Source organism: Chlorocebus sabaeus, chromosome 14 (assembly GCF_047675955.1).
Source record: "Chlorocebus sabaeus isolate Y175 chromosome 14, mChlSab1.0.hap1, whole genome shotgun sequence".
In the NCBI taxonomy this organism is placed as follows: Eukaryota; Metazoa; Chordata; class Mammalia; order Primates; family Cercopithecidae; genus Chlorocebus; species Chlorocebus sabaeus.
Genome location: NC_132917.1, coordinates 42,816,153 through 42,825,820, shown reverse-complemented (window position 1 = coordinate 42,825,820; position 9,668 = coordinate 42,816,153). Strand labels below are relative to the sequence as shown.

At 48.8% G+C, this 9,668-nt stretch overlaps 1 long non-coding RNA gene across 1 annotated transcript; it reads left to right on the top strand.

Moving 5' to 3' along the window:
• Window positions 1–1,023: 1,023 nt before the first annotated feature.
• Window positions 1,024–9,146, top strand: LOC140713426 (uncharacterized). Its single transcript, XR_012095504.1, has 4 exons — window positions 1,024–1,462; window positions 3,802–3,872; window positions 7,956–8,125; window positions 8,231–9,146. It is a non-coding gene; the product is annotated as an uncharacterized lncRNA (long non-coding RNA).
• Window positions 9,147–9,668: the final 522 nt, after the last annotated feature.

The following is a 9,668-nucleotide window of genomic DNA, read 5'->3' as shown; positions in this document are numbered from 1 at the left end:
CCTATCAGCATGGTAGATTTCATAAACCCCAAATTAGGGCAAGAGACCTGAAAAAGAATCTGGGGGATTTGTGATAACATGTGAGGGCATACAAATAAGGACTCTTACTTACTCAGGACTAACAAACTGCATGTCTTGACAAGAGTAGCCAAAATGAAATCAAATGTGGGCAGCAGGGTCCTGAATACACATGGGGTCACTGGTATGGCTGGCCCTGGGCTACCCTCCTCCCCCTCACCACCCAACTCCACCAGAGCTTCTAGAGGAAGCATTCCCCCCACTGGCCGCGCGGTGGGGTCGGGGCCTCGACAGGGGCTGTTGTAATCATCCAGGTGGGAAATGACAGAGAGGTGGTGAGAGGCAGGTGGGCTCTGGAAGAAGTTGGAATCCTGCTGACAAGATGCTTTAGTGGATTGGACGTGGGTCTGAAAAACTCCAGGACGGCTCTCCAAGGTTTCGGCCTGGGTGAATGAAGGGATAGCGTTGCCACTGACTGAGGAAGAGAATGTATTCTATTGTATATTTAATTAATTACTTTGATGTGAAAAGTCCAAATAACAACTATGTCTGGAGCTGAGCAGAGCATCTGTGGGACCGCTGCCCACAGGCACCCAGGGCTTATGGCACCACCCACCCCCATCCTAGGAGGCCCCAGAGGCCCCGGTGGAGAAAGAGGGAGGCTCACCCTCTTGCCATGGTGTGTGTGTGTGGGGAGGGGTGGGCAGTGTGAAAAGGTTTGGCCCACCTGAGTCCCCTGGGCTGGCAGGAGAACTGGGGGTGGTGTTGGAACAGGAGGGGTGGTGTGTGAGCCTCTGTCGGCACAGACCCACCGTGGCCCACAGAGGCTCTTTCTTCCCAGCCCGGGTGTGCTGTTACTAGAGCCTTCTAGAGGAAGTGTTCTCTGAGCTAACGCGGCTCTTTGATTCTCCAGGCCACAAACCCCCGCAGGCCCGGCCTGGCCAGAGGCGTGCCTGTGCATCCCGGCAAGTGAGTGCCTGGGGACTCTCGGCCAGAGAGGCTGTGAGGGTGGCTTTGTGAGGGTGGCTTTGTGAGGATGGCTTTGTGTGGCTGCACATTGCCCTTGGCCAAACCCTGCTGCCAGGAGAGGCAGCTCGGCTGCCAAACCTCCTGAACCCAAGTTACCTGAGCAAACAGCCCTATCCCCTAGCCTGCTTCTCACTGCCTTGCCTGCCTTGGGCCTGCCTGACCCAGGGGGTCACCTGCCTTGTTCCCCATCCGTGGAGACCAGGGACAAGAAGACAGCTCTGTGGGAAGAGCCGGGAGGACCATTTGGGAAAGTACAGGTTCCAGGTGTCTCTCCAGACCTCGAGAGTTGGTGTCTCCTGGGGAGAGGCCCTGATGAGATTTGGGGAGATTCGGATCTGATGAGATTTGGGGAGCTCTGGCCTCTCCGTACTTGAGGAGATGGGACACACAGGACAAGCTGCAGGCAGGTGAGGAGGTGTGTTCCGCTTCTCTGAGGACAAGAGAACCCTGGATCCTTGAAGGCTCTCAAGGGGCATTTGCAGGGTCTGAGCCAAAATCAAGGCGTCAGGTCCCGCAGAGGGGGAGGGTGCATGTACTCAGACAACCAGGGGTCCCGCAGAGGCCACCAGAGCCCCCAAGGGGAGTCAGAGAGAGTCCACTTCCCGCCAGAGGTGCGATGTGGCCTAATCCTTCTTTCTGCCAGCCTCAGCCATATGATGAGGACCCAATGCCTAAAGCTTCCCGAGCTGGAGAGGGGAGGCAGGACTGGGAGACCGGAGCTGGAGCGGAGTGGGCCTGAGCTGGGGAGAGTGGGATTCCTGCGGCCCCCGCAGGGTGAATGCCTGAGCTGGTTGCTCTGGATATGTGACCTGCTCCTCCCTCCTGTAAACTCTTCACCCCGATCTGGAGAAGGTGATCCCCAAGGGCTAGGACCCACCCACCCAGAAATACACTAAATAAGTAAATGTACTCTGTCCAGATTTTATCTAATCAGGATTCCAGAGCACAAGACAAATGGCCTCACATCCCTTGGCTGGGAGGTGTAATTCATTCTCCTGGGTGAGTCCAAAGCCTGGGGCAGAGTGGGGAAAGGAGGGGTGGGGTGGTTTAGGGTAGTGTCTGGGAGGCCCCGAAGCTTGGAGTGCAGGGCACAGCGCCAAGACCTCCAGAACAACCCAGCCTTCCTCAGGATCTGCCCAGGGATGGAAACATACCCTAGTGTCCTTTCAGGGAGTCTGTTTCTGGGACTTATTCTAGGGAACATACATAGGTGGTCATTCAAAGATTTAGCTACAAAGTTGTCCTTCACTGTGACTTTTAAGCCTGAAAAACCGGAAGCAACCTAAACATCCAAAAATGGGCATGGGTTAAATACATTGTGAAACATCCAGAATTGAGCCTTTAAAAATGATGTTGTAGAAGAACATCTAATGACATAGAAATAAGTTGATAGCATAATGAGCAGAATAACACAGAGCTGAGATGTATGTAAAATAATCTGATTTTTAAAGCATTGATTGGGCTGGGCACGGTGGCTCATGCCTGTGATCCCAGTACTTTGGGAGGCCGAGGCAGGCAGATCACCTGGGTAGGCAGATCACCTGAGGTCAGGAGTTTGAGATCAGCCTGACTAACATGGAGAAACCCCATCTCTACTAAAAAGTACAAAATTAGCCTGGCATGGTGGCGCATGCCTGTAATCCCAGCTACTTCGGAGGCTAAGGCAGGAGAATTGCTTGAACCCAGGAGGCGGAGGTTGCAGTGAGCAGAGATTGCACCATTGCACTCCAGCCTGGGCAACAAGAGCGAAACTCCATCTCAAAATAAATAATACATAAATAAATAGTAAAAAATAAAGCATTGATTTATGAAAAACATTGGAAGGATATACAACAAAACATTGACCAGTGGTGAGCTAAGGGGTATTTTAGATTGCTTCTTTTTCTTTGTTTTTATTTTGGTTTTGCTTATTTGAATTTTTAATTTTTTGTAGCATAATCATGCACTTACACAATAGACAAATATAAGGAGAGCTATTATTTTACAAACCAGAATCTCCAAGATTTAGCTCAGGAAGAATTCCTGGGTAGGAGAGACAGCTGGCTCAACCAGCCCTCACTCCATCTCCCTTTGTGTGCTCTCCTCTGTGGGCCACTTTTCTTCACTGCCACGACTTCTTTCTGGCTGGCCCCCCAGGACACCACCACCTTTTCAATTCCGTGGACCAGACATAACTAGAAACCCAGCCTTGGTTGTTGTTTCAGACCGAGTCCCGCTCTGTCACCCAGGCTGGAGTACAGTGGCGTGATCTCGGCTCACTGTAATCTCTACCCCCCGGATTCAAGTAATTCTCATGCCTCAGCCTCCTGAGTAACTGGGACTACAGGTATGTGCCACCACACCAGGTTAATTTTTTGTATTTTTAGTGGGTTGGCCAGGCTGGTCTTGAACTCCTGGCCTCAAGTGACCTGCCCACCTTGGCTTTCCAAAGTGCTGGGATTACAGGCATGAGCCACCACACCCAGCTGAAACTCAGTCTTTTGCTTCTTTTAACAAGCACAGCTAAGAAATCTGGGAAGATCAGACCAGATGGCACTAATAAACCTGAAGGGAAGGCAACAGGACGTAAACATGGTGCCCAGAAGAACTGTAAACCCAATCCAGCTTCCCGAGGCAGGGGTGTCCAGTCCTACCTTAACCAGTTGCCCTCTGGAGGCTCCCAGCTCCTGTCCCATCCTATGTGGAGGTTTATGAGGGGACAGAGACCCCACCAAGTCCTTTGTCCCATCATAACCTTTATCACCTTCTTTTCAGGTTAACTTTCCACTTTGAAGACCCGTTTCTTCCTCAGGTGACCTGATCTTGAAAATGACCTCCTCTTTCAGGTAGAACCCACCATGCCATATGGAGAGTGCTCTAGCCCTTGGTCCAGGCTCCTGATAAAAATATCCCAGCACACCCCCAAGCCACAGCGCTCATTTCAGAGGACTGGCACCTCACACACAAAAATGGCCTCTCAGGACCCAAGAAGAGCCCAGGCTCCAAGAGCAAATGCATTGGCTTGGCAGCTCCAAGCTGTTCTTCACACCACTCCACCTGCCCCAGTGAAAAACAGACAAGTAATCAATGAATTACTTCCCCATTAAAACAAACCAATAGCATTAAAAATTGTAATCTAAGTATAGGCTTAATGTAAAAAAAACATGGAAAATCTGGAAAAGTATAAGACATGAAATGAAAATATTCCAAAATAATCACACTAAATGTAGATAACCATTATTAGTCTACACATACACATTTAAATGAAACTGGGCTAATACCATGTGCATCCACACATACTTATATATAAAGTCCTGATCTTTTTTCCATATAAATTACATCATAAGAATTTTCTTGGGTCATTAAAATATTCTTTGAAAATATGATGTAAAATGGCTGCATAGTATCCTATTGTATGGCACACTAGATACTAAGACAATTTCCTAGTGTTAGGCATGTGAACCGTTTCCAAACTGTTCATTATTTTAAACAATAATAAACATTCTTACACATACATCTTTGCATACATCTCTGACTATTTCTTTCTCTCTCTCTTTTTTTATTTTTGAGATGGAGTTTCGCTCTTTTTGCCCAGGCTGGAATGCAGTGGCATGATCTTGGCTCACCACAACCTCTGCCTTCCGAGTTCAAGTGATTCTCGTGCCTTAGCCTCCTGAGTAGCTGAGATTACAGGCATGTGCCACCACACCTGGCTAATTTTGTATTTTTGGTAGAGACGGGGTTTCTCCATGTTGGTCAGGTTGGTCTCGAACTCCTGACCTCAGGTGATCCGCCCGCCTCAGCCTCCCAAAGTGCTGGGATTACAGGTGTGAGCCACCACTCCCACCTTCTGATTATTTCTTTAGGATAACATACTAGACGTGGGATTATGAAGTAAAAGGATGTGAATCCCTGCAAAGTTCTTGGTGTCTGGGAGCAATGTGTTTTTGATAAACTATGGTACTGTAGTCCCCTCTTATCTTCGGGGGACATGGCCCAAGCCCCCCAGTGGGTGTTTGCAATTGTAGTTAGTATTGAACCCTATATACGCTGTTTTTTCCTATACATACATACCTATGATAAAGTTTAATTTATAAATTAGGCACAGTAAGAGATTAACAACAATAATAAAATAGGTCAATGATAACAATATGCTGCAAGAAAAGTTATGTGAGTATGGTCTTTTTCCATGTGTCTCAGAATGTTATATTGTAGATCCTAGCTACCTGAGCTAAGATCTGAGATCTAAAATCCTGATTTTTTTCCATATAAATTACATCATAAGAATTTTCGGCCGGGCGCGGTGACTCAAGCCTGTAATCCCAGCACTTTGGGAGGCCGAGAGAGCCGGATCACAAGGCCAGGAGATCGAGACCATACTGGCTAACCCGGTGAAACCCCGTCTCTACTAAAAAAAATACAAAAAAACTAGCTGGGCGAGGTGGCTGGCGCCTGTAGTCCCAGCTACTCGGGAGGCTGAGGCAGGAGAATGGCGTAAACCCAGGAGGCGGAGCTTGCTGTGAGCTGAGATCCGGCCACTGCACTCCAGCCTGGGTGACAGGGCGGACTCCGTCTCAAAAAAAAAAAGAATTTTCATGGGTCATTAAAATAGTCTTTGAAAATACAATTTTAGTTGATTTATTTATATATATTTTTTGAGACAGGGTCTCTCACTTTGTCACCCAGGCTGGAGTGCAACAGTGCAATCATGGTTTACTGCAACCTCGACCTCCCAGGGTCAAGTGATCCTCCAGCCTCAGCCCCACAAGTAGCTGGGACCACAGGTGTGCACCACCACACCTGGCTAATTTTTGTGCTTTCTGTAGAGACGGGGGTTTTTCCATGTAGCCCATGCTGGTCTTGAACTCCTGAGTTCAAGCGATCTGCCCACCTCGACCTCCCAAATTGCTGGGATTGCAGGCGTGAGCCACAGCACCCGGCCTGAAAATACAATTTTTAATGGCTGCATAGTATCTCATTGTCTGGCACAATGTACGCTTTTTTCTTTCCTTATTAAGTCAAGAACTTCCACCTTTTCACTTAAAGGAAGCGTTTCACGGCTTCTCTTTGGCATATCCAAATTGCCAGCATTGCTGCTTTTGTGCTTTGGGGCCATGACAAGGTAAAATAAGGGCTACTTGAACACAAGCACCATGATACCTTGACAGATGGCCCCTAAGGGACATGTAGGCGGGTGGCAGCCACAACATGGATACACTGGAGAGAGGAATGATTCATGTCCCAGGTGGGACAGCAGGGGATGGCCTATTGGAGTAGGAGTGAGGAGGCCGGTGTGGCCGGAACAGAAACTTGACATCTATTCTCATGACTCTTTAAGGGAAGGGAACCCCACTGTGACAGCCGGACCTAGGCCAGAAGGCAGGAGAATGGCAGAGGGCAGCTTTCACAGCTCCAACATCTGCTCAGGTGTTTATGGCAGTTAGGAGGGAGAGCATGTCCCAGAGCTGGGTCCCACTGTGCCGGGTGCTGAAAGTCCAGGGCTGACTAGGTCATGACTCTGTGTCTATGTTTATTGTATAAATTAGGCACAGTAAGAGATGAACAACAATAATAAAATAGATCAATTATAACAATATGCTGCAATGAAAGTTATGTGAGTATAGTTTTTCTCTCTATGTCTCAAAATATTGTAGATCCTAGCTTCTAAGTTCAACTTATAAATTAGGCACACAATCCCATGGGGTCAACAGATGGATACTGTTAACAAGCATATGACATGACAGACAGGGGAGGCTTCCTGGAGGAGGTGACATTAGAGTGGGGCATTGAGGGATGAACAGGTGAACTGGATTTCAACAGGCAGAGAAGATATTAATACCTGTTTGCTGAGGAGCACATAAGGGACCCATGGTTATTAGGGTGTGGACCCATGGCTTTGATTTGCGATTATCACTGGGAAGTAGACAGAGAGTGAGAAGAGAAGAGGGTTCAGAAGAGGACCCTGGGCCACATGGCCATGTTGAAGGTGGGGTGAGAAGTGGGGCTGGAAAGTGCTGGAAGAGGGCTGAGGAGGAGCATCAAGGCATGAGGAACACCAGTGGAGTGGGCTGTCACAAGATTTAAGAATGAGCAACGGAGAATATATCACATATTGACGGGAGGCCAAGAGAGACAGGCTCCGAGGAGGGCCCAGGGCTGGCAAGCATCTGGTCCTGGGAGACCCTGGCAGGGGCCGGGCTGGTAAAGTGGGCAGGATAGAGGTGGGGGGCATTTGGTTCCTGTGGCTGTCATGGTAACAAACCACTACAAACTGAGGGGCTTAAACAACACACATTTATTCTCTTACAATTCTGGAGGCCAGAAGCCCAAAATCAGTCTCACTGCGCTAATGTCAAGGTATCAGTCGGGCCAGTTCCTTCTGGAGGTTCCAGGGGAGAGCCGTTTTCTTGTCTTTTCTGGCTCAATTTCTTGGCTTGTGGCTCCTTGCTCCATCTTCAAAGAGCATCACTGCAATCTGCTCCTCCATCAGGTCACCTTCTGCCTGACTCCTGCATTCCTTTCAGAAAGACCCTTGTGATTCCATGAGGTCCACTCAAATCACCCAGGATAATGTCCCTGTCTCAAGAGGCTTAATCTAATCACAGGTGAAAGCCCTATACGAGGTGGCATGGACAGATTCTAGGCCTAAAGACATGAATATGTGTGGAAGCATCATTCAGACTTCCACGGGTGACAAGGGCCCCATGGTGGGAGGGGAGAAGACGAGGAAACAGGAGAGTGAGGATTCACCAGGAGACTTGCCCAAGAAAGGAGAGAGGGATTGGACAGGCTCAGCCAGCAGACCGTCCTCCCTGGAGGGCAGTGGCTTTTAGGAGTTTTCTCCTGAGCCTGTTGTGTCTCCTTTCCTCCTTTCTCCCCAAAATCCAATTAGAAAACTAGAAACATAATCTGTTGTGTTGGCTCCATAGGTCTTGCTTCCTCTCACCCCAGACACCCACTCGCCCAAGGGTCTTCCAAACTGGCTGAGTTGGAACCTGCATTTTTTAACCACAAGGAAAAGCAGCCCAGAGCTACCAAGAATAATATTTTATTGACTTGGAACGAGTTTTGGAATCTGTATTTTTAACAAGCTGCCCAGGTGATTTTGATGATCAGACAGTTTGAGGTGGTTTTCTTTTTTTTTTTTTTTTCCTTTCCTCTTTCTCTTCCCTTCAGTAAACTGTTTTTCAACTTTGTTTTTCAGTGAAAACCATTTCCTCCTTGTCGTGGCGCAGGTCCAGAGGCTGCGCCCATCTCTCCCACGTCAACAGTCCTGTGTCCTTGGCGAAGGACGGTTTTCTCATTCCGTGCCCTTCCTCTCTTCCTGGGCCAAATCCCTGCTCTGCTTCTCCCTGCAGCTCATAAAAAGCTGAATTACCTGAGGTAGGGAAAGCCCCACCCGCTGTCATTCTCAGGGAGGAGTGGAGTCTGCAGAGGCTGCAATGCACAGCTTCCCTTTCCTCCTCCACCCGCATTTTCCCAGAGCAGCTCTTTTCCAGGCCTGGGGGTGTCCCTGGGCCAAGGTGGAATCCAGCCCTGACCACCTCCCAAAGCCAATAGCCCTGAATGAGAGTGCAGAGAAGCAAGAGCTGTTCCTGATGCAGAGCAAAGACATCTCCCAGTCAGGGGGGATGAACTGATTGGGACAAAAGGCAGTTGTTGGCTGAGGAAGGCAGGATCTGGGGGAGTCCTGTGCTGAGTGGAGGTGGGTGGGTGTATTTCCTTGGCTCGCAGAGGCCTCTTGTCTGCTAGGATCAGCTCCTCCAGCCAGTTGCCACCTGGTCCAGCTTTGGGAGATGTGGAGAATGACTTTCACAGTGATTTCCATTGGGCCATGGCATTGCAACAGCTGCAGGAGGGGACACAGCTGGTGCCACCCCCACTCCATCCATTAGAGCTGCTGTGAAGGAATGCCATCCTCCCCATGGGGACTGAGGGGGCCCTGCTTGCTGTGGTTGGTTCCAGGGACCATGGGAAGAGGTGAACCCCTATTTTCAAGGGCACAAATTGACTTTTATTAAAACAAAATTTCATCATCACTTATTCCAGTGACTTCCAAACTTGGCTAAACATCAGGATCACCCAGGATGTTTGTTAAAAAATAAAGATTACAGCCAGGTGCAGTGGCTCATGCCTGTAATCCCAGCACTTTGGGAGGCCCAGGCGGGCAGATCACTTGAGGTCAGGAATTCGAGACCAGCCTGGCCAATATGGCGAAACTCTGTCTCTACTAAAAATAAAAAAGCAGCTGGGTATGGTGGTCCACACCTGTAATCCCAGCTACTCAGGAGGCAGAGGCAGAAGAATTGCTTGAACCTGGGAGGCAGAGGTTGCAGTGAGTCAAGATAGCGCCACTGCACTGCACTCCAGCCTGGGTGACAGCGCGAGATTCTTGTCTCAGGAAAAAAAAAGAAAAAGAAAAAAGAGATGAAAAAAGAAAGAAAAAGAAAAAGATTAATAAAAATAAAGAGTTTTAGAACTCATCCTAGACCAAATCAATCAGAATCTCTTTGGGTAGGCTTGGGCTGGAATCAGTGTGAATCCATCTAATCAGATTGCTTTCTTGATTCCAGAAGGTTGAGCCCATAGAACAGGAGTGAGAAGATGGAAGGGTGAGGGAGCTGGGAGGATGAAAACTTGCG